The sequence below is a fragment of the Brienomyrus brachyistius genome, chromosome 6 (assembly GCF_023856365.1).
Source record: "Brienomyrus brachyistius isolate T26 chromosome 6, BBRACH_0.4, whole genome shotgun sequence".
Lineage (NCBI taxonomy): Eukaryota > Metazoa > Chordata > Actinopteri > Osteoglossiformes > Mormyridae > Brienomyrus > Brienomyrus brachyistius.
Window position 1 is genome coordinate 26,098,412 of NC_064538.1, and position 26,105 is coordinate 26,124,516.

The window sequence follows — 26,105 nt, forward strand, 5'->3', positions numbered from 1 at the left end:
GGGGGTCCAGAGCCTATCCCGGAAGGCAGGAAACGAACCCAGGATGGGGGGCCAGCCCATCGCAGGGCACACTCACACACCATTCACTCACACATGCACACCTATGGGTCACTCACACATGCGTAAGTAATAGTCACGCAATTTAGCAACTCCAATTAGCCTCAGCATGTTTTTGGACTGTGGGGGGAAACCGGAGTACCCGGAGGAAACCCCACGACGACATGGGGAGAACATGCAAACTCCACACACATGTGACCCAGGCGGAGACTCGAACCCGTGTCCCAGAGGTGTGAGGCAACAGTGCTAACCACTGCACCACCATGCCGCCCCGCATTAGATTACATTAAATATAATTGTTTTCATTGTGTTACAAACTGCTAGGGGCAGTGTATGTTTGTAGTCCCATGTCTGCAGGTCGGTCGACTTCCTGACTCCAGTCCAGACCTTCCTACTCTCCTGCACCTCTTCCCCAGCCTGTGTGACTGTCTCCGCCCCAATGATGTCATTATTGGGTGACGGTATATAGCCAGTGCCGGAAGCTTCGAAATTTTCAATGCTCCGCCATTTACCCTGTGCCGCTTTATATATATATTTTTTCATTTTTCTTCCCTAGACAACAAGACACAAGCAAAATACGTGAGAGGCCTCCGGAGAAGTTCTCATATTGAGCAGCATGACAACAAAATCTATTAAGCGTTAGAAAGACTTATTGGCTTTACATGAGACAGCTTATCAATTTTTTACACCCAACCTATTTCACAGCCTCTGTATCTCCCACACATACACCAAGCAGTAACTGCCCCTAATACCGCTAATAACCACAAAAATCCAACACATTTGGTGGAAAAAAGAAACTAAATGATGACAATGGAGTGATGACAATGTATTTTACAGGCACCCTGTCACCTCCCCCCCCCACCTGCCCTCCCCCAAAAAAAATTTAAAAATCTAATCCCTATTCCTCCCACATACAAGGCTTGTGTGGTATGGCATTTTTCATATTCTTATACTACCCACTTATACTACCGTGGTATACGGTATTTTGACAGTACTTTCAAAAACAATCGTATTCCATTATCTTGGTGGAGGTGTCCCCCAAGACAAAAAAAAATTCTAACAGGATATAGAGGAAATTATTTTGCAACCCCTCCCAATTATGTAGCACCCCACAGGTTAAGAACCGCAGAGCTGTACAATGTTACTGGCAAGTTTGGAAAAACTACTTTTAGATTTCCCGTGTTTTCTGAGTCACCTTTCCCTTCCTTCCCTGGCACCTAGTGATGCTGCTTCGGTTCATTTGTCGCTACAAAAACTAAGGTGTAGATCTTATCCATATAATCTTTGTCATGAAGTGGCAATAGCATAAAATGCAGGACCATAAGAGCTTCAAATTCTTTTAGAGTTATGTTCACAATGTCAAATGTCTTCTGAAGTCACCCTTCCCTTTGCTGCCACTAAGCAGTGTTGCTTAATTTTTCATGCAATTTGCCAAAAAATTGATACAGATCAGGTTCAAATCGTCCCCCATATAATGAGTCTGCTAAGTTTTTTTTTTTTTTAAAAAAACCTTTCAAATACTTTTGCAGTTATCATGCTAACTGGATAAGTGCCAGAGGCTGCCCTTTTCTTTGCTATCACTATGTGGTGCTGCTTCAATTTAGGGGGAATCTCTCTCAAAATTTGAGTAGTTCTGGTTCATCACCCATACAATACGTCTGCAGAGTTTGAAAAAGATCCATAAAATTCTTTAAGTTATCATGCTAATGGGATCAAGGGGCTGAAATTGCCCTTCTTTTTGCTATCGCTATGTGGCGCTCCTTCAGTTTTGGGGCAATCTGTCTTCATGTTAAACAATTCCAGTTTGCCATAAAATGTCTCTGCAAAGTTTTAAAAAGATTTGATAAATACTTTTCAAGTTACTGCATTTATACAAACGTACCTGTTGTAGCAACAGAGCAATTCCAAAACCATATAATTTCTGAAATTGGAAAAATATGTTTATTAGAGAAAAAAAGTAGAGAGGGGGACTTGAGCAGCACAATAAAAGTTTCACTGACTTTACAAGGGAATATGACAGAAATAATAAAGTAAAAAAAAAAAAAAAACACACAAAAATGCCCTCCTCTCGTTAAGCGTTAGCTTAGTGAAGAAGTTGAAAAGACCCACTGAAAACATAAAAAAGAGTTCATTGGTTATTTATAACTTTTGTGAGAGCTGAGATTCTAGTGTGCCTCTCTGAATTCTTGGCAGCATCACTATTTTTTCCTCTCCCATTCCTTTCCCATGAAACTTCTTAGAATTGCCTCAGCAAGCAATTGCTTTTAGAGGTCGGTTCAATTGTTTTTTGATTGAAAATATAAAGTAATGAAACGTTTTCCAAATTCTTTCCCAAATCCCTGCAATTCCCTTTCTGAATGGAGGGAGATAAAGAGTCCTTTGGTTGATATTGGAAATGCAAAGAAAATATATTGGATTGAAATATATTTTTTACAATACCAAAAAAATGTCGCAACAAAAACTATACTGCATATAATAATGCAGATATGTCCTGATCTTTAGTGCTGAAAAATTAGAAAACATTTCATAATGTTTTTTTTCCATCAGTGTGACAGGCTTGTGAAGCTTGTTCACATACTCAGATGAGTGTACTTAAGAACATGAGTTTAGCTCTTTGTTATAAGCAAATGTAAAACACCACAGTGAAGCACATCTAATGGAAAAGTTTCATACAATGGGCCTTTCTAAAAGGACAAAGGTCTGCACATTTGAATCAGGGTTATTATCCATCCATTTTCCAAACCGCTTTTCCTACTGGGTCGCGGGGGCTCCGGAGCCTAACCCGGAATCAATGGGCACGAGGCAGGGAACAACCCAGGATGGGGGGCCAGCCCATCACAGGGCACACTCATACACCATTCACTCACACATGCACACCTATGGGCAATTTAGCAACTCCAATTAGCCTCAGCATGTTTTTGGACTGTGGGGGGAAACCGGAGTACCTGGAGGAAACCCCACGACGACATGGGGAGAACATGCAAACTCCACACACATGTGACCCAGGCGGAGACTCGAACCCGGGTCTCAGGGTTATTATTGTTAATGAAAATGAAAACTACCAATTTGGCTAGTAAATTCCATCAAGCTATTGGTATGTTGTCTACACACACCAGCTGATTCAGTCATCCTAAGAATAACTATGTAAAGAATATATTATTTAGATGTGGCATACCTATTCCAAAATTGATTTCATATCATCTTATCCATGATTGGTCTTTGTTATCTATATATTGTTTATGTACAAATGGCCACCTTTACTATTATTTGGCGATGCCAAACTTTGATACTGTCTAATTAAGAGGCAATTAAATAATTAAGTTGTGGTTATTATATTCCATGACAACCAAATCTAAAGATGTGATAGTACAATGAAATAGCATTGCAAATAAAGGGTAGAAAAATATGGATTTTAACTGCTCTGAAAAAGGAATATCAATAGTCAAGAAATACAAGCATTGATATAGAACAAAGAACTTTGTATTAGAACTCTGAATCTTGTTTTAACTCTAAATGTATGAAGAATATTGACTCAAACAATTATTAGTGTTTCCCTGGATATAATAATAATTATTATAATTATCATTCTTATATCCATATTAATATTATTGTTAATAACAACAACAACACCAATAATAATAATAATAATAATAATAATAATAAATTAATATTGGCATTGTTATTATTGTTATGTATGATTAAAAATAATAATACTTTACTGATCCCCATGGGGAAATTCTCTTTTCACCTACCCCATGAGGCTCTCCATGACAGACATGTAGGTGAGAGCAGGCTTGGCAGCAAACAGCAGCCACCCACAGTGGCGCCTATAGAGCTGGGAGTTAAGGGCCTACAGGCATGACTATTCTGCCAAGGCCGGGCTCAACCGGTGACCATCCAATCACAGGCACAGAGGTTTAGCCCGCTGAGCCACACAGTGCCCTCACTGGATTTGTTGGAGCAAGACAAAAGAATAATCTGGGCTGGATACAAGCATTTGAGATAGTTACAGCCTGCTTTAGTCCCTGGAGGCCATCTCATATCTTCGTTTACCTAGCTCCACTACTGTATTCTTCCAGTTAGGGCTGGGCGATATCATATCGATATTATATGGCGCACGCCCAATAATCACCAGGGCTGCAGATCAAAGGCGAAGCATTTGCACTTTTAAAAGAGGATATCTTGCAGATAAACAAGGTAAAAAGATGGTGGTGGTGCGGCGGTACTTTTTGTAGTTTAAAGTTTGAAACATTTATTAAACATAAGGATATGACGAATATTACCCAATGGTCGACAAGGCTACACACCAAAACAAAACCTCTTTTCAACAACTGTTTAATAAGCTTAAAGGATAGATACAGTGTGACTAATGTCTAAGATGCCCAGAAGGATGGTTTAGGAGGAAAAAAGACTGTTTTCAATAATCACACAAAAGCCATGTACACCTTTGGGCAGATTGTTAAAAAGCACTGAAGAGAAAGAACCCACCAGTTCATAAGGAGAAATTATCTTTAGTTCAGCAGATAAGAGTTATGTCACTAGAAGAACCAAAGGACCATTTAATATGACAAACTGTAAACTCACACCATTCATCAGATCTTACCTTCATCCACACTCGAATGGGACACTGAGCTGGATTGGCAGTTGTTCTAGACTCACTTCAGCAAAAGCTTTCATTTTAGTTTTTACACTTCAAAGAACAAATGCTGATAATTCGAAGAAATGTTCAGTCGGAATAGAACTCTCATTTGAATTTGATGCAGAAACATCAAAAGCTGGGACAGAGGCAACAAAAGACTAGAAAAGTTAACACATTTCGTTGTTGTGCACTGTGTGCTGTGGTGTGTCAACAATGACAATTAATCGCTAAATTCTAATTCTAAGAAATAAAAAAGTTGTGTAATGCAAAAACAAAACACCTGGTAGAATATCTCACAACTAATTAGGTTAATTGGCAACAGGTCATTAAGATGAGGGTATAAAAAGAGCCTCCCACTGAGGCAGAGTCTCTGTGCAGTGAGGATGGGGAGAGGTTCACCACTCTGTGGAAGACTGCATGGTGAAATAGTGCTACAGTTTAAGCATAATGTTCCTTACTGTAATATTGCAAAGAATTTGGGAATTTCATCATTTACGGTACATAATATCATTAAAAGTTGCAGAGAATCCAGAGAAATCTCTCTACGGATTAGACAAGGGTGAAAACCAATGTTAGACAGCCATGATGTTCAGTCCTCAAGCGGCACTGCATTAAACAGACAATTCTATAGTGTTAATCACTGCATGGGCTCAGAGACACTTCAGAAAACCACAAATGCAGGATGAATCTCTACCATGCAAAGAAGAAACCATATCTAAACATGATCCAGTGATGTTGCTGACTTCTCTGGACCAGAGAAGTCTATGATGGACTGAGGCAAAATGGAAAATGGTCCAGATGTCCAACAAATCAAAATCCATCCATCCATCCATTTTCCAAATTGCTTATCCTACTGGGTCATGGGGGGTCCGGAGCCTATCCCGGAAGCAATGGGCACGAGGCAGGGAACAACCCAGGATGGGGAGCCACACCATTCACTCACACATTGCACCTACGGGCAATTTAGTAACTCCAATTAGCCTCAGCATGTTTTTGGACTGTGGGGGGAAACCGGAGTACCCGGAGGAAACCCCACGACGACATGGGGAGAACATGCAAATTCCACACACATGTGACCCAGGCGGAGACTCGGACCCAGGTCCCAGAGGTGTCCTCCGGGCTACAGGGGAGAGAGACCAGATTATCAGCGGGCAGTTCAAAAGCCAGCACCGGTAATGATATTAATCAATTTATACAGTACTTACAGCTAATCTAGGATACCACCATTTCATTTTTTGTATCTGAAAGTGAAGATTCACAGATAGTGAATATGCTGATAGCGTAATGTAATTAATAGTGTAGTGTAATTAATTCATTAATTAAAACTATGCAAAATAACAGAGACTAAATTAGTACGACCATGGTTCCCACAGAACAGACGTTCTAAAGTTTGAAAAAGAAGGTGTGATTTTTCTCTCTGCTCCAAGAGTTTGCTGGAATTATTTAATGCACACAGAAGACTTCTGTGGTTCCAGGAAGCACGTCTGCACTGTTAGCATGTGAAGAACTAGAGGCATCACAAAAGACTAACAGAGAACACAAGGCTATGCAAATAATGCAAGTGGTGGGGGAGTCCGACCTTCACCAATGACAATGCATCGAACGTCTGAGTATTCCAAAAAGATTATTAAAAATACTGGAGCATACGCTGTACAAATAAAAACAGCAATAAGGAAATTTGGGGGAAATGAAAAAGTCAATATCTGTTGCAAAATAGAGTGAACTATTAAAGGAACCAAAATGTCAGATCCAAGCCTGCACAAAGAGGAATTAATCTCACTGATTAATAGTATAAATAATTAGTTGATATTTAAAAGTAACAGAACGACAGAACTTTTCAGACAGTAAAGAAGCCCTACTAGTAAAGTTCTGTTACAGTACACTGGAATAATACATACAAATGTGTGTATGTGTCTGTCCCCAGAGTTTCTCCTCAATCAATGGTTTCTCAGATGCATTTTGTGTTACTGTTTTCTAATATCCCATTATTCCTCTGCACCTGAAAGACATCTGCAGTAATCAAAAGCACTCATTTCTTCCCTTAAGTATGAAGCATGTGTGCGCCACTATTGTGGGTGTATTGGATATGAAGCCATTCTCTATATTTAGAAAAATGTTGGCTAGGCTCAACTAAAAGGAGCACAAACTGAAGAAGGAGCAAAATGTGAACAGGCGAATGGTGATATATCCTGGAGAACCTTACTATAAATTACTGTGTCAACTTATCTCTTTTCCTTCCCTTAATCTGATAAAACAAGATGGCTTCTTTGTATACTGCTAAAACTTGCCAATATATCTATTGAGTTTAATCATAATATTTGTGTAATAATAATTTTTTTTAAATGATGCGTGGGGAACACCATGTTTCAACCCAAACTGCACATAGTACAACCAGATACTGGTTGACGACAATGTATTCCCCAGACAATCCTGTCACCCTTCCCCCATCTAATACCTATTTCTCCCATAGCCTCCAATGACAATATTTAGCCCCCTCATACACACACACACATGTTGGTTTACCTATCTAAATGGGGACCGTCCATTCATTTCTATGGGGAAAACCCTAATCCCAATCAAGACACCCTTAACCTCTACCCATCCCTAACATTAACTATAAGCAACCAACCCAAATACAAGACTTTTGGCATTTTTACTTTTTTGATTGCATTCACAGATTTTTATAAAACTGCGGTTGTGCAAATGGGAACCTGAAGAAGTGTCCCCAAAAGTAAGGAAGTTTCAGGTTTTACCGCACTTTGGGGATATTTTGGTTTGATTCCAGGGATCTTCTTTAAGCCATCTAGAAGTGTAGATAAATTGGCTTCATAGAGATTTTTAAACCTATGGGTTATCCAGATACAGTAAAACCTCAGATTGCGAGCATAATTCGTTCCGGATACGTGCTCATAATCCAAAGCACTCCTATATCAAAGCGAATTTTCCCATTAGAAATAATGGAAACGCAGACGATTAGTTCCACAACACAAAAATATTTCAATAAAATGTTTAATGCAAAATATAAAGTAAAAATACATAAAACAAATTAACCTGCACTTTACCTTGGAAAGGAATCATGGATGGTGTGAGGGAGATGAGAGAGAGAAGGGTTATTTTGTAGAATGACTTTCACTATAACTACCAGAATCACTATCTGTTGGCTCACTGGAATCTTCTTCTTTTTGTGCGACTTTAACAAGGAACCTATCTAATGACAGCCGCTTTTGCCTCCTTTTTGATTTCGTGAAAATGTGGACATTGCATTGTCATTAAAAAGATTCATCACTCGCACTGCTACACCCTTATTCAGGTGGTGCTTTTCTACAAAATTTTGACTATATGAGTGAGGCACGCTGACTAAGACCGAGCATGGTAAACGATTACCCACAATTCCACAGCGAGCTAGAGAGAGAGAGAGAAGAACCATCGGCTCAGTTGTTCGATTTCACAAAGGACACCACTTGATTTGGGTCCAGAAAATCTCTCCTAGTCCCGTTGCAAGTGATGCGAAACATAGCAGGATATATTACTACATAGCAAACATCTGCTTGACCTTTCAGCAGTTCTTTAACTTCGGTAAATGCAAACCTTGCCTGTGCCATGGAGGGAGGATAGTCTGGAAAAATGGAGATAGACAGTTCTCTGTATTTCAGACCATTACCTCTTGTCTTGCTCATTGAAGTATATCCACGCAGTCCTGGTGATAGTGAAGTTTCGCGATAATGGTGCGAGGCCTCCCCTTAGCTTTTATCGGTTGGGGGGTTCAGTGCAATCTATCAACCATCACCTCTTTATCCATGCCGAACACTGCTTTAAGTAGCTGTGTGACAAAAGACAGCGAGCCTAAATGTCTATTCGGGCGTTTTAAGTCAGTATTACACGCTAATAATATAGTTTTAAAACAAAGTCCAGCAGAGCTCCCCAAAGCATGTCTTACTCCATGGCCTGCTCGATGGTGCCCCCTCAAGACATAAATCTGGCAGGATTTAAAAACATTTGCTAACTGCAGGTTTCCTATCTCTATGTTGTCTCCCCTACAAGTTAATAAAGTCCTATTGGACACCTTGGGAAAAGCTACTCTTCAAAAGTGGAAGGACCAAGGTTTGATACTCTTTAAACAACTTTTTACTAATGGCATCTTTAAATCCATCCATCCATTTTCCAAACCGCTTATCCTATTGGGTCGCGGGGGGTCCGGAGCCTATCCCGGAATCAATGGGCACGAGGCAGGGAACAACCCAGGATGGGGGGCCAGCCCATCGCAGGGCACACTCACACACCATTCACTCACACATGCACACCTACGGGCAATTCAGCAACTCCAATTAGCCTCAGCATGTTTTTGGACTGTGGGGGGAAACCGGAGTACCCGGAGGAAACCCCACGACGACACGGGGAGAACATGCAAACTCCGCACACATGTGACCCAGGCGGAGACTCGAACCCGGGTCCCAGAGGTGTGAGGCGACAGTGCTAACCACTGCACCACCATGCCGCCCCCGCATCTTTAAATCCTTTTTTGATTTTCAAACTGGTTTTAGCTTACAGAGTTTTTTTAAAATACTTACTGCTTCGCCACATAATAAATGATTTTTTGAAAGGGAGTCAACTGTCGACAGAAATTTCACATATAGAAATAATCATACAACAGGCCACTACGCTAAATTTCTGAAATTTATTTAGCACTACTGGATCATGTTATCTCTTCTTTACCTTCACAAAGCAGTCTGGCAACGAAACCTTGGCTTGGCTTGTCTTAGAAGAGGTTCAATGGGATCATATCTATAATGCTGCATTTCCGTCATTTTCATGTAATAAAATTGTGGAGCAAAATTATAAACTTATTCAATGAACCTACCCCCGGTTCAATTACATAAAATATACCCCAATGTATCACCACTATGTCTCAGATGTAAAGCTTCCAGGGGATCAATGATGGATATACTGTATTTTGGGGCTGTGCTAGTTTGCAACAGTTCTGGAATTATGATACATGTCTTTTCAGAAAAGATATTGGACATGACCTATGACAAGACACCTGTGAAATACCTTTTCAGAAAAAACATGGATGGCAAAAGGGACCCCATTTCTGCTAAAAGAATTGGACTGATCTCCTACACAGCAAAGAAGTGTATTCTGTTAAATTTGAACAAGCAACAACCTCCAATATTTGACTTGTTCACCCAACTGTTAAAAGAGATCATTTGGATCATTTGGAACAATTGTCATACAGCCTAAAGGGAAAAACAGAGTTCTTTGTTAAAATATGGTACTGTAACCCTTTGTAGATCTGCTGTAACCCTCCTTAATTTGTCTATATCTACTTCTACTATGTTAATCAGTTTAATCAGTGATTTTTATTATTAAATTTTAATTTTTATTTATTGTTACTATTGCCGTTACTTTATTGTATTTATTTATTTATTTGTTTGCAGATTTTTATTTTTTGAAGGGATTAAAAGGAAAATCAATAAAAGCATAATTGCAAAAAAAAAGTAACTGAAATGTTTTAACACCTACATCTGTGCATAAAATGGGCTATTTCTACAAACTTGCCTTGTCTTTAAACAGCCTGAAAAGACTCAAATAGACGGAGGATTATATCCACAGCCTGACACTGGAGCATAGAAAAATGCTCACCGACAAATGCCCCGGCTAAGGGTGAGCTGGGACAAGCCAAAGGTAATGTACTACATCAAAAAAGTAACTGAACTGTTTCAACACCTGCATCTGTGTATAAAATGGGCTATTTCTACAAACTTACCTTGCCTTTAAACAGCCTGATAAGACTGAAAAAGTGAAAGAGAGGATGGCGGCATGAGGAAGAGGCCTCAGCTAGCCTTCTTGGGGATGCACCGAGAATCAGTGGAGCTCAACACTGGACTCCTCTCAAGGGTTCATGGCTTGAGAGAGATGTTTAAATCTGGGTTTCCTCAGTAAATACCCAGTAAAATTAATGTCTATATGCTCTGGATGGGGTTAGAGGCAATAAATAATGCAATATTACCCATTTGCATTCGGAATGAGAGAGACTACAGAAGGGTTCAACTGTTAGTCTATCAGGAGCACTGGTGTCATTTTCTCCTCAAAGAAGCAACACAAGCCAGAAAGAAGAGAAAACAGCTACAAAACAGAAGATGACTTACATCTATACTGTAAGTTTTTTGGTCTTAAATTGCCTTAGGCACCTGTAATTCTTTAGCCGGTTGCAGAAAATTATTATATGACATCTGTTGTTGCTATAAGACAGGGCTTACCAAGAACTCATCAAATGCTAATCAAATCCTGTACATCAAAAATCAGATGATAACCAGCCTCACACTTGAAGATATGTTTTGGAAGCAGAAGAAATAAAAAGTATTTTAAAATAACTGCAGACAGATATTCGTTCTCGTGCTTCAAAGGCAATGTGAAACCAGTCCATTTCAGAATTGCAATCTCAAACCTCCTAACAGACATGGTATACCTTGCAATATCAGGGAACCATCCAAATAACACAAGAGTACTTCCCATTTTCACAAACAAGATTAATGAGAAAATGATTAGGCAGTGATTACAAAGCACTTAGATTATTCCTAATTTAGCCTCATATAGATTTTAACTAACTGCAACAGCTCTCCATTTGATTCAAGACGCAAGTCCTTTTCACATTCATGTGGTGAGCCAAATGTGTCTCTCAAACTGTTTTCTTGCAGGCGATCCATGAATCTAATAACTGATATGAATTAAGTACGACCCTCATGGTGGGCAAATGCTGCTTTCCCACCCAGCCTCCAGCAATCGGCTTAAGAGAGCCAGTTACCATAGTAACCACTTTCAGATTTCTGTTCTATTCCTCAGAGACTGGATACTTTAATATTCTGGGGTACTGAAGAAGAAAGAGGTAGTGGATTTGTACAGCATTCTGCTTCACGCCTTAAGTCATATAATGTACCTCTAGTAGAGAAAGCCCACCACAGTAACAGATGTGCTTACCACTTCTAAAGGGGTATATCTGTTTATTAAGGAACACTCTGTCCTCAGTTCCAGGCTGCGCCAAGACACTTCACTCTAAATGTACAGAATTGTGTCACTTCAAAAACACAGACATAAACCCTTTTCAACATTTAAATTTCTTTTTATTTAATTCTATTTTTTAATGCTTTGTTAAATCATTCTCATCACTTCTGATTACTGTTCATTTAAGGTGTTTATGTAAAGGTTTAAGTATGCAAGACTTTTTATTATTGGAAAAGGTCTGTTCCTAGGAATCCTAGAAAACTTGCTGGTACAAGTAAGATGAGAACTGCTAGAATATTGAAAAAGAATGCAAAGGCTCATATAACAATTAATAATGCAATAATTTGCACAAAAATATGCCCCTCAGTACAGGAAAGGTAGTACTGGGAAGCAGACAAATGCTAACTGCATTAAATTTGCATATTTAATACACCCACTCACACAAACACAAATTACAGATTTACTGCAGTAAGGAACCCCTCTTACATACTGTATTTCAATGTCTTTCACTGTGCATTTCCATTCACATATTTGCACACTGTTGACACTGCAGGCTGCATACTGTATAGTACTCATGTTCTATACTTGTACTACCACTAACATAGCTGTTCCAATTACTGTTGCATATAGTGTGATTATTCCAAATGCTTTTACTTATCTGGATAATTACTTATGGGATCTATTTCACTTGTACATCCTGTTTTCTTGTTATTTTAATTATCTTAAACTTTACCTTTTCTTATACTTAAGCTATGTGTACTGTAGTATGCTGCTGTCTTATTTATGTACTTTATTGATCCGAGTTGAATCAATCCATCATCCATCCACCCATCCATCCTGTTTTGAAAAAAATACTTTTTTCTTTTAAATAGAAAGATACAGAAGTGTAGCAAAAATATCTGAAGATCTCGGTCTGTAACAAAGAAAGTTTTTCTTCAAATACTGAGACTCAAAACAATGGAAATCAGAGTAGTGAATTGTGTACAGCAATAACATTGAAAATAGGTTACTGATGTTGAAAGAAAGAAAAAAACAAAAATAAGCACCAAAGGCAGACATTCTTTGTATTACTAATTTGACGGCATACCAGATGTACCTGTCACTTGGGTAATTATAAAACCACTTTTCAGGCATTTAATGGTATGTACCACAAAGTTATTCCACAACAGACTGCAAAATGACATAAAGAGCAGTTTTCCTAACTTTAGAAAAGATGTGGGCTGTGAGAAAAAGTCTCGCAAGTTCCCTCCAAGAAGCTCCCGCAGTCTAATTGCTTTCTTTAAGCACTGTAAGTTGGCAGGCACCTTGCAAAAAGAGACTGTATCAAAACCAAGGATCATGATCTGCTGGCCTCTAGTGCCAAAGCCAGTTGTGTGAAGCAGAAGCTAAATCCTTCGCAAGAATTGCGGTACAGACTGAATTCATGATGTGATTCAATGCAGAATTCCTTGCGGTCTTCAGGAGTTATTATAAAGGAGGGAAAGGTAGCTCCAACTAATAAATGCGTGTCTTAAGCAGAATTTCATTATTTCAGTTTCCTGCAACTTAAAAATTCAGTTAAAGGCATCACTAAAGAAAGAGAAGAAAAATATGACATTTCTTGAAGCTGAATACCATTAAGATGCATTATCTAAATACAGCAAGGGCATTATGGGTGATAAACTGATGAACACTCACTGGCCACTTCATTAGGTACACCTTGCTAGTACTGGGCTGGACCCCCTTTCCTTCAGAACTGCCTTACTTCATCATGGCATAGAGTCAACAAGGTGCTTGAAACATTTGAGCACAGTGAACTCATTGTCGGGTTCAAGAAACCATTCTGAGATGATATGAGCTTCTGCGTTATCCTGCTGGAAGTAGCCATTAGAAGCTGGGTAAACTAGAGTCATGAAGGGATGGACATGGTCAGCAACAGGAGCGGCATGGTGGTGCAGTGGTTAGCACTGTTGCCTCACACCTCTGGGACCCGGGTTCGAGTCTTCGCCTGGGTTACGTGTGTGTGGAGTTTGCATGTTCTCCCCATGTCGTCGTGGGGTTTCCTCCGGGTACTCCGGTTTCCCCCCACAGTCCAAAGACATGCAGAGGCTAACTGGACTTGCCAAATTGCGTGACTATTACTTACTCATGTGTGAGTGTGCCCTGTGATGGCTAGGACTGTGATGGGCTGGCGTGCCAAGTAAATATCCCCCACCCTTACACTTACACCACCAGCCGGAGGTGTTGATACAAGGCAGGATGGATCCATACTTTCGTGTTGTTTATGCCAAATTCTGGCCCTAACATCTGAATGCCGCAGGAGAAAATCGAGACTCATCTAACCAGGCAACGTTTGTTCCAATCCTCCATCATCTAATTTTGGCGAGCCAGTGCCCACTGAAGCCGCAGTTTCTTGTTCCTAGCTGACATCAGTCTCCCGCTGCAGTAACCTATCTGCTTCAAGGTTCAATGTGTCATGCATTCAGAGATACTCTTGTGCATATCTTGGTTGTAACAAGTGGTTATTTCAGTTACTGATGCCTCTCAATCAGCTTGAACCAGTCTGGCCATTCTTCAACAATCATTTTCACCCAGAGAACTGCCACTCACTGGATGTTATTTCGTTTTCAGCCCATTCTCTGTAAACACTGGAGATGGTTGTGCAGGAAAATCCCAGATCAGAAGTTTCTGAAACAATCATACCAGCCCGTCTGACAACAACAACCATGCCACCTTCAAAGTTACTTAACTCACCTTTCATCCCCATTCTGGTGTTTAATGTGAACATTAAGTGAAGCTTCTGACCTGCATATGCATGATTTTATACATTGTGCTGCTGACATGCGATTGTATGATTAGATATATGTGCTTCAACAAACATTTGAACATGTGTACCTAATAAAGTGACCAGTGAATGTATATATGAGACATATAGGCAGTCATAATTAGCACATATAAAGAAAATGTTCTTAATTCTAGGGTTTTAATTAACATATTAAATGCTATAATGTATAAATCTTTCCACTACAGCTGTTTTTCATCTGATCTATTCTTTCTAAAAATAACCCAATAGTTTAACAATGGGGAACTAATTTGCTTAAAGAAATATTAGGAAAAATTCATAATGAGCCGATCCAATGTGGAGCTGGCTTGTTCCTAAATCCCCAATACTGATACAGGAACACAAAAGCCATGAAGATATATTAGACACAAGGGAAAAATCTGGTAAATTGACTGGTTTGCTCTCTCTCATTTCCCCTTTCGCTCAAACTCAGACTAGCTCCATTTGAAGAGATGGACCTGTGATAAACTACTTCACACTCAGGGGTCAAACAGCTGTGACCCGAACCAGCCTCATTGCGGACAATAGATCTGGTTTCTTAATTGCTATACCACCTGCTACCCTGCTAAATTTGGGAATTGGATTATTTAGGGCACAACTCTTGTTCAAGAGAACAACTGCGAAACTGCAGCCATGATCATGCTGGACAGCATTGCTAACAAAATTTCTCATTCAACCCATAAACTACCAACCTAAGACAACACTAAATCTGCAAGAGCGACACTCTGGCCATATATTGTACAAAACAGCAAACTTCAAAGAATCAGCTAAGGTTGCCTTGGCATGAAAAAAAATTCTCAATGTTTGCCATCGATTTATGTCGCCATCTAATTCTTCTTGCGTCAGACCCTCTCTCTCCCAAAGCCAATGGAAACATTTAAAAAGGTCTCCTTCAACCCATTCAAATCTGACAAATCATATTCAAATGTAACATTTACCCTTTATAAATACCTCATAATTCCCAGAAGCTTGGAGACAAAAGTCATATTTGAATACTTGACAGCAAACTGTCAAAGAGGCATCAATTAGCTGGGCTCTGGTGGTCTGATGTTCCCAGATGGACTGGGCAGCTATGACCTTGAACTTCCTGCTCACAGTGCTGACAATCAGCTGGCCTCGTCCTCCTACATGTTTGTACAGCATGGAAGAAAGATAACTTACAAGTATCATCTGAAGTATTACTTTGACATTTATTAAAATCCTAATAGTATGGAATTTTGGCTAGATGGCGGCAAAGGAAATTAAGTTTATTATTTATTCAACTATAGGGCAAACCCCGATCATAGATCAGATTCAATAATAATGAAAATAGTAATTAAAGTAGATAATAAAGTTTAGATATTGTGGAACAGACCTACTACAGTGAAACAAGCAAAGAAAATAAACAGCAAAGAGTATAATGCATAAAAAATAAATCTGCAAACAAGTAATACGTTTGATCATATTAACATTAAATAAGGTTACAGCATAATTGATCATAATATCTCTGAATGTTCAATTTGGAAATGCAAATACACACTAATATGTTAATGCAACTGTACTTGTTATTTAGGGCTACATGCAATTACTAATTTGTACCAATACATAAAAAATATTTGTAAACGCTTTGCTCTTTCAAGGGTTAATATCTGTACCCATTTGTACTGTCATATGGAGTATTGTGTCCTTAAAGACAACAAAATCCGTATATACACATACTGACAAAACAATTTGTAATATGTACATCAACAAGTATATTAACAAGACAGTCTGCTGTCTTGATGAACAATACAAAAAGGTTTCTGAAGTATGTTATAGTAAATTTCCCACAAGAAAAGGAGACCCAGTTAATCATTTGTTAATTGTTCTAAAATTATACATAAAATTTTTTATCACTTTTTTCATTTTGACCAGCATTGTTTATAAAGGTCTGCATATGCGGTTTAGAAAAGGGGATAAGCCTGCTGGGACAAACAGGCCTGCTGGGACAAACAGGACTATTTGACAGACAAATGTAGCTGGAATCCCTTCAAAATCATTTTCATAGGAGGTGATACGATCGAACATATAAAAAAAGTGCATTTACTATTTAAAAAGAGAAGAAACAATGTAATTCGGCTGTCTACCCCTCAACTAGTTTTAAAGGATTTGAAGTTGTTGCAGAATGTCATTTCAGAATAATGTACTATTGTTGAAGGATTTTTCTGATGTTACATTTGGACTAGCTGTAAATAATAAAGTAATAAAGTAAATCATTTAAAATTATGCATTGCAGGTTTTTTTTCTCCTTAAAAGAAAAGGGGTTTTACTATGTTTAAGATACTGTTCTTAAGACCAGATACTGTATCAGTTATCAATGTGTTTATTTTCGGGGTACCTTCAGTTACAACCTTTGGAATCTCACCACCACCTTAAATTAATAAATGAGATAACAAACTGAGACTGCCAAGCAAAAATATAGCTGTACCGCAAAACACAAAAGTAAATTGCAATTAGCAACTGAGAAAAATAATTTGAAAAGGTTTTATGACAGTTAGTGACCCCAGTGTGAAAATCAAACTTCTTATGTAAAAGACAAAAGTTCCCACTTAAAATTCCGCACCATAAGCACTTCACTGGCTGGCTCTTTGCTAGAATGACTTTATCGCCAAGAGCAAACACATGTTCCAGCACTCTGGCCTGGCCATCTCTCAGATCTCTCCAAATGTCAACACTGTGACCTTACCCACCCCATCTCAAGACACCATTGCCTTTTGCGAGCCCAACATCCCTGGACCCAGACAGCAAACACCAGGACCCATGGAGCATCTGAGCAGCCAAATATCAGACCCCGCTTGAGGGTAGCTACTTCAACTGACAGTCATATGGCTCATGAGTGGCAGCTGAGGTGCGCTAAATGCTAATGAATTTCTATGAAAAGGTCTCACCACCAGGGACATGCCGCTCGGAGGAAGGTTTACATAACCTTCACCATGGCACCAGCCCCTGACATAGAAGACTTCAGTGCTTGACAGCATGCACATATGATGATGCTTTTGGCTGTCAAATATTCCTGCTCTTACATGCACCCTTACACTCAAAATCAAGGACGCAAATGGGTGGAAAATTTTGGGTATATTTTGGGAATATATGATTAACCGCCAACTGGTGGTCATATTGGAACTCAGTTGTTACTACAATACTTTTGATTTTGACTTTTACACACAAAAGTAGGCTCACAAATGTACAGCTGGAGAAACTGGTGGCAGCTGGACCAAACATGAGGCTCTTTAAGCCTGACCCAGATTCTTTGGGTGCGAAGTCTGACTCCGATTGAGCATTTATGACTTTGAGCCAGATGCTCTAGATGGAAAAACACTGACTCTCATCATCAAGCCTCATGTCTCTCACTATAGGATTGTATTCCATAAAGTGCTAAGTTAAATACAAGTCTTACACAACTAACTCTTACTAATATACATAGTTTTTGCATGTTTGGCAACTGTGCATATACAGAAAAATATAAATTCCCCAATAATTTCCCCAATAAATTCCCAAGGAAAGTTTCAAAATTTTCCTAGAATTTGCATCCCTACTCAAGATGCCTTTGTAAGTAAATGTCAGTTTTATTATTTTGTAGGGCATGGTGACTTAGTGGTTATCACTATGGCGTTACATCTCCACGGCTGTCAGTTCAATCCTTATCCCCAAATGTGCAGTTTTCTATCCATAGTCCAAATAAATCCAGTTAAGGGAACTAGTGTCTCAAAAATGCCTGAAAACAGTATGTGCTGTGCTGTGCTGGACTGGACTGGCCTTCAAGCAGGGTATCCTGTACGCAGTGACCCCTGGGGCGGCTGTGAGCTCACTGTGACCCCGTACTGGCTAAGCAGTTATGGAAACTGGGTGGATGAGTATTTTAATTTCATTTTTCTGAAAGAAAATATTACTCAGGATATCAATTATTCATACGCCGAATGTCACTGGGTGACTGACTAACTACTAGAGATAATTACATTTGTAACAGAGGTAATGTGAAGCAATTGATTTTGCCAAATACTGTACAGTATATCCCACATGCATTAAAAATGAGAAACTTCCCATAATCAGTCACAAACTCATGATTCAAGTGCAATTTAGAAAAATCAGGAGGGTGAAATTATATTTTATTATTGAGATAAGTTACTCAGTAAAGAGCCTCTAAAAGGCGTATCGGAAGCAAAGCTCAAAAAATGCAAATAATATTGAAATTAATGAATTTCCCCATTAGAAATAAATTTCCCTCTTATAAATGATATAGGAGGATGTGTAAAGGACGGCATAAATAATACGGAAACTCGATTCCTCGGTTGAACCAGAAGTATGAAGGGATCAGGAATTACTGTAGTAACATCTCTGGAAATACTTTCAACTTTTCCATAATAACAGTAGAAATGACACATTCCCCGATGTACTGTTACACTTGAAGCACCCCTACCCATTTCACAACATAAAGCTACGTGCTTGTTTCACTGAGCCTCGGCTTCTCCAGTTAACACAGACTGACAGCTCTGGATGCGGACAAGCAGCATGCTACTGGCACAGTGCGCCAAAGGATTTGCTTGTCCTCATTAACGGGCCTGCGATGATCACCTCTCAGCGTCTTGCCCTTGTGGGACGGGAGTTTTATGGTGTGGCCTTCAAGACAATACAGTTTCCCTCCTTAAACGATTCACGTAATACAAACAGAAAGGTTACCTATCACCCCCCACTATTTTACAACTACTTCATAGCTTAGGAACTGCAAAACACTGATTTGCTTGCTGCCTTCAGCAAGAGAAGGTAATTCAGAGGCAGTTGGCTGGATATTTATCTGGTCAAATTCACACTATGCTGTCAGCACAACACGATGGAGGCTGGTAAAGTCTTAAACAAGCCCCCTGAGGCAAGTCTGATTCATTTTACTTTATTACATGATTTATTCTTTTTGCAATGCACCTCTGTGCAAGTCAGCTCACCAGCAGAACACACTGAAGAATTTTCAAAAGTCCAGTTTGATTCTTTGGTGAATATTACAGCAGTGGAGATCCACTCAGTCACAAACATCTAACATCATTGTCCCTTATTCAGTAGGCCAAAATGTTACTCCTCAGACTCTAGTACAGCATAAGCTCTAGTACAAGTATGACAAACTCCCAAAGAACTGCAGGATTTTTTTTTCCAAATGGAAGACAACGAACCACAAGAGACAATAAGGCAAGTGAAATGAGAGAAAGAAGTGAGAAAATTCAATTTGCCAGTTCTTACTAAAGAGTTTTGGCATTACATTCAATATTCATCCATATTTCCAAGTCAGATACAAAAACTAATGATGCACCAAAATTTCGGATATCGAAAATAATCGATGATTAAAAATTGAATTTTCGGTTTCGGCCGAAATCACCGATGGAAACTGTGATGTTTAAAACTAGAGCCACCTACATTTTTTTTAACCTCAATCAACCAATGGCAAGGTACCGAAGTGCCTTGTCTTTCCACTAATGGGCCATCGTGTTTCCCTAATATTGGTCCTTCAAGAAAATAATGGGACAGCTGTAGAGTCACTGTTACCCCCCCCCCCCCACCCCCCAAAAAAAAAAAAAGCCATAAAACTTATTAGAAATTAATGTTTATGTTATACGTTTACTTTCGCTTTGTATTCCTCACTGGGATAAATGACGCAATTCCAGTTGGCAAATGCACTTGGAATTAAATTAAAAGTAGTATGTGTGTGGGAGTTGTTCAAAAATGCCAAAGACATGTATGGACTGCGAGTATCGGCTGCATGTATTATTTGTTTTGCTTTGTTTATTGCAATGGGTTTTATGGAGGCCTAATATCCAAGTACATTTCAATAAAAACTTTTAAAATCAATTTAATACTTTTTAAATTAAGAGTTTCAAAAGGGTTAAAGTATACAAAAATAACGTTGCTTTGTAAAGTTGTTCAAACTGCATTTACCCATTTCAGCATTTCAGTCGTAGCCTGTATTTTATAAAAGCTTTACAGTTTCGTGACAGGATCCACTCTGTTAGGAACATTGAACCTTTGTTGGATTAGGGCAGAGGTGGCCAATCTGCAGAAGGGCCGGTGTGTATGCAGGGTTTTGGGGTAACAGCTGTTCAAACCCAGGTGTGAGGACTCTTCAGCCAGTAAGTCATCTAATTAGTAATCTAATTAGGGAGTTGCAGCAAAAACCTGCATACACAACAGGCTTTTCTGGATATGACTTCCCAGCCCTGATTTAGGGTGTTAGACTCGTTGCTGTTATTAACACTAATAGCGCATTAAGCGAAAACCAAAGGGCTGCATATGCCATTTTGCCTATTACTTGATAAGCTCAAAAGCAAAATTAATTGAATACACGAATATGAACAAATTGGTACATAAAAGATCAAGTAATTGCCCAGAGTTTATCTTGGTTTTGTAATTCAGCTGAAGAAAAAAACAGATTTTGATTTCAGTATTTCGGCAAAAAAATAATTTCAGTGCATCAATAATACAAACTAAAGATCATTAATTGTGATTTATGCTCACTATATTGTGACTTTTCAAATACAATATTCAGGTTTTACTACATCAGATTTGACCAAGAAAATTCCTCATTGACTGATTGGGAAGGTATTGTTCATCGTCACCTTTCTACATTTAAATGATACGAAAATGAGATCAAAATTGATCAACGGTCAATAAGGAACATTGCTTAATAGCACACATCCCATCACAGAAATGAACACAATTCTTAAGATCAGACAACCTAGGCCCAACAAAGGCACAGAAAGCTTAATTTAGTGGAGCACAGCACATGCTGCTGTTTTGGTATCATGGAAGAGGTGAGCGTCCCCTCAGGGGAGACCCCGAGTGTCTCAGGAAATGCTGTGGAAATGCTGTGGAAAAACAAGACAAAATAGATGTCGGTGGTGCGGCTGAACTTTGCCAATTTAAATTCCAACACAATATGCTGATGCTGTGTACTGTAAACTTTGCCAAAATCTGGAAATACTACAAACGTATTTCACTACTTGAAGCACCACCCTTCAGTAGAGTATGCAGAATGCAAGCACTTACAGTCAGACACCAGCAAGTGGGGTTTCCACTTTCAATCTGTAGAAATATCAATAAATCGTGTCCTGTATTGGTCAAAAATGTGGCATAGCGTTTTACTTTTCACTATGGGATGGGTGACAGCTATAATCTAAAAGGGAATTTTATAAAAAAAATGGAGCCTTGAAGTAAAGAATTAATGACTTGAATGATATCGTGACAATTATCAATAGACAATATAATAATTTGACATATCGCCCAGCTCAATGTACAGTATTCACACTCACAGACAGACAGACAGACACACACACACACATTTTTTTTATACAAAAACACACATTGCCCTAAAAAGGACAAAGTTCTCCCACTCAAAAACCAAAGCTCTTGCTACAGCTGTCTAGTTTATGGGGAGGACAACAGCATCAAGAGCCACGTGACCCAGAAACCATTATGAGCCGAAGCCCCATTAAACACAAGGTAGGTTCAAAGAACAAAGAGCAAACACAAGGAATCTTCACTGTTACGGGAGACAGATTCTACAAGAAGCCTGTAAAAGTAGCACAAGCTCTCAAGCTGAAAGGGTCTGAAGACTCAGCTCCCATCTGGTATCTAAACAGTCTGTTTTTAGCATTGACAAGGGACTCCCACACCTAGAATAAGAACCATTGTTTGCAATCTGGACAGCCTTACACAAAAATCCATACATCGTCTTCAGTCTAAAGCTAACATCAAGTGTCCAGATATTGTCATATATAAGAGACTTGCATTAAATATATAGATGGAGCTCCATACATAAAAAATGAGGCCCAGCTGCTTTGGCGGGGCCTTTAATTTTTCCAATTTGAAGAGGCCATAAGTCAAACAATAATTGCACCCCTGAGAGGAAGACCTACTGAGAGGCAATAAAACTGTAATGGAGGGAATGATGCTTTTGAGTGACATTAATTGTTGAGGGACAATTTAACTTCATTGGGCAGGTCTGCAGAATGTGAAGTGACACTCACCAACATCCTGATACTACCATTAATGGCTGTGATGTCACAATTCACCACAGTTCAGCTACAGAAACAAATATCAGGAACATTTACACATCCTGCTCGCACACACATGCAATCACAGAAGTCATAAAAAATTAAAGAGTGCTGAAGGGCAGAGATAGACTGTGCAGATATCTGATCAGATTCTAAGTCCAGAGAAGGAAACATGTGTCAGGAGTATTAACTGAGGCTTCTTTTGAGAGATTTGACAGATTTAAATGGGTCATAATCCCCATGTACAGTGCATGGTTGCAGTGTAACCAAGGCTCTTGAGAATCCCCTGAAAGAAAACTTTACTTCGCAGATACAGACACCAGTCACTGGCGGAACTGTTTTTGATAAGATTTGGGGGGAATAAAAACAGCTTCAGAATAACCAGGCACTTGCCACATGTTGATTAAAATATTTCTCTGTGTTAAACCTAGTTGCATGTCACAACTCAATCCAAGATCAAAACGATCAATGTATATTTACAGACCACATCAGGGGGATTCATATACCAAACTTGGGATGGGCGACAGCTGTAATCTAAAAGGGAATTTTATACAAAAATGGAGCCTTGAAGTAAAAAACTAATGACTTGGATCATATTTTGACAATTATCAATATCGACAATATAATATTTTGCCATATCACCCAGCTCAATATACAGAATTTTTGTGTTAAAATGATACTTTGGAAAGAAGAACAATATAAAAACAAGTAATCCAGTATCTGAGTAAGAGACCATGTTATACGGAGGAAGGCAGTGTACAGAGAAACTGAAGATTATGCCAAGGACTATACAGATGAAAACCTTGACACTCCTGAGTTTTTGTAGCTTTAGTTGTACTACTTTAGTATATAGGAGGATATTTTGGAGGAGGACATAATGTTCTGAGAGTATCCTCCAGTGTAATACAGTATCACATTAGGTTACGCTGCCAGGCTGTGCTTGCCACTGTATAGGTATCTGCAGTGAATATTTCTAACTTTGTTCACCAGTAGCTACAGGGGATGTTACACGTGTACAAATAAACTCAATTTGCTGCAATATTTTCTAGTGTCCTAATTCTTAAACGCTATTTTTCCACAAAAGTCGTAATTAGTACCGTTTACCATTCACAAAAACTTTCTTAACCATTTCGCCATTCTGTAGTGTGACTTATGCAGGTTCATGATTACAGGCACTGCAAATACAATCATTGCCTTCCTGGAAAAGCATGTCTTTGGGTTGCGTGTGGAAACCAGGGAACACAGAGAATACATGGAAAGTTCTCAAAACTTCAGTATGTGTCGAGTTCTCTACAATGGCAGAATCCAGTGAGATGTAAACAGTATTACATCAGCAATGAGGCTGGGTGTCTGACTAGAGGTCAGTTTGGAGAGATCCAGTGCCATGCAGACACACATCCACAAGCGATCTCAGCTTCCCACTAATGTCACCAGATGTCCAAAAACCATTCAGTTCCATCTTTCACTCCCACTCGTCATACAAGTATATTAAAAATGAATGTCTTGGACAACTAGAACTAATTTCCTATGTTTAATTAAAAAAAATAATAACATCCCAGATGATGGGGGAGAGGGTAGTGAATAATACATAGCAAGTCCAAATCTGGAGAATAATTCAGTAACATGTTGAAGGTAAAACAGAGGGCAGTATGTAAAAGAAGGGGAGGTGGTTGAATACAAGGCCTGGTTAGAATTAATTCATGGCATTCAAACTGCAAAGACCAGGAATTTGAATCGAAAAGCCATCAATGAACTGAACATCTCTCTAGCCAGGCAAATATCTGTCAGACTGTTGATTACATGTCACTCATTCTGCTGTACATGGTGGCCATGATCATGTTCTATGCAGATTGCCTTTCATTAGTCTTTAGCATGTAAAAATGTGGTAAGGAGTGCACTCTTGTAGATCAGGTCATATCTGGACAAACTGCAGAATTTTCTTTCTAGCTTGTGAAATTTATTAAGTCTAGCAAAATCATTCGCTGTATTCCTTCATTTCCAATTTTGTGTCAGCCTAAAATGTTTTTCCGATTTTTCCTCTCTAAAGAATTTTCAAATGAAATGCTCATCAGTTTTCTCCTTTATCTTTTTATGTGTCACCTGCTGGCTCTCTTTCTGCTACAAGTAAGACATCTGCAAACTAATAATAAAGAAGAGCGGAATGCAGAGGACAATGCAGGGAGGATATCGATACAGAAAAATGTGTAGGTCTGCCTGCATTTGATCACCACACCAGTAGGGGGTGTCTTCCAGCCTGACAGCTTGGGGTGAGCTGGGCTGCTGCCAGGAAACATTGCAATGACAGTCTTTGAAGCGTGTGTTCTTCTCCTGCTAGAAGGAAAACAGTCTTACTGCCCGCTGTGTAGCCACCTGCATGTGGCAACACAGATAATTAAACCTCATCAGCGACATGGCCAGCCCTCCTCGTTAGTTCGTTTACCCGGCAGCTCTGGAATGAGGCTGAGGGAGCAAACGCACCTGCTTCATCCTCTCAGATGACAGTGATTAGCCCTCCTTCCCCAATCACTCTACACCGTCACCCTGGAAGTGTTTAATTACAGCTTGTGACACCAAACTGTTGCTCTCCGCTAGCTGTTCTTTATTACAATCACTACCTTTCAAGAGCTTCCAGTTTATTTCTGAGTTTCCTGTGGGCAGTGGGCGAACTGGAATTGTAAAAATATCTTCAAATGGATAATGAAACTACACACAATTAACTTGTAGCTAATGTCGGGCTCCCATCCCAAAGGGTTTGTGTTGCTTATACCTCTGAATATGGTTCTTTAGCAAAACAAAAATGCCTTATTAATCTGGCTAAATATGCTATATGAATAAGTATGTATCCATCCATTTTCTGAAACCGTTTGTCCTATTCAGGGTCATAGGGGGTCCGGAACTGATCCCGGAGGCTATGGGCGCAAGGCAGGGATGGGGAGCTAACCCATCGCAGAGTACACTCACACACCATTCACTAACACACACCTAAATGAAGATATATTCATTCACAAAATAAACACAAGAAATCACAACCAAAAGGGAAAATCTTGTCTCTTAACTGCTTAAATAACTGCCAACTCATGTAACATTACAATGAAGGGTATTATTGTAGACAGATATACCATACAAAGCCAAAGCATGGCAAAAATGCTGGTACTGAAACTGCCTTGGTTACTATCATTTTCACATTCCATGTCCTTCAAAGTCCAAGCACAGCTCAGCTAATATTCTGTCACAAAAAGAAAACAGCTTAAGAGACCTGATTTTGGTCATAGCTCAGTTTTCATAAAATATAAAGTTGGCAGAATTGTATACAATTGTATACCTTATTTTTACATTAGCTACAGCAGGATATGGAGAGAGAGGAACTGTTCAGATTTTGAGATCTTAAAAGGCCCAGACTATTCTGCCCGCAGGCCGTGGAAAGGTCTCTGCAGACCATATGGCCTTATCAGACCCTTAGGCCATGAACAGCATAATAAGCATTAATGACCTATGAGGGCCAGCATCCACATCTAGGCAAACACAGCCCCACAGCTGG

At 39.2% G+C, this 26,105-nt stretch overlaps 1 protein-coding gene across 2 annotated transcripts in view; it reads right to left on the reverse strand.

Moving 5' to 3' along the window:
• The window catches only part of LOC125745447 (testis-expressed protein 264 homolog), a 65,009-nt gene that overhangs the window by 18,714 nt on the left and 20,190 nt on the right, over positions 1–26,105 (reverse strand). The window lies entirely within an intron of this gene.